The sequence below is a fragment of the Triticum aestivum genome, chromosome 4B (genome assembly GCF_018294505.1).
Source record: "Triticum aestivum cultivar Chinese Spring chromosome 4B, IWGSC CS RefSeq v2.1, whole genome shotgun sequence".
Lineage (NCBI taxonomy): Eukaryota > Viridiplantae > Streptophyta > Magnoliopsida > Poales > Poaceae > Triticum > Triticum aestivum.
In genome coordinates, this window is record NC_057804.1 from 70701 (window position 1) to 71244 (window position 544).

Genomic DNA, 544 nt, shown 5'->3' on the forward strand with positions numbered 1-544 from the left:
GGCCATCGAAATCGTCCCCGGACCCCAAAGCAGTGTGTTATAAGCCCACAAAAACGACCAGAAATGGACAAAATGACGAGTTTTGACCACGTCCAAATAGCCGTGTACCGGGGGTCAAGGAACACGAGAACCGTCCCTGGACCCCAAAACAGTGTGTTATAGCCCACGCAAACGGCCAGAAATGATCGAAACGACATGTTTTGACGACATCCAAACAGCCGTGTACCGAGGGTCAAGGGACATGAAAACCGTCCACGGACCCCTAAACAGTGTGTTATATCCTACGAAAACGACCAGAAATGCTCGAAATGACAAGTTTTGACGACATCCAAATAGCCGTGTACCGGAGGTCAAGGGACATGAAAACTGTCCCCGGACCCCAAAACAGTCTGTTATATCCTACGAAAACGACCAGAAATGCTCGAAACGACGAGTTTTGATGACGTCCAAATAGCCGTGTACCGGGGGTCATAGGACATGAATACCATCCCCGGACCCCAAAACAGTGTGTTATAGCTTACGGAAACGGCCAGAAATGCTCGAA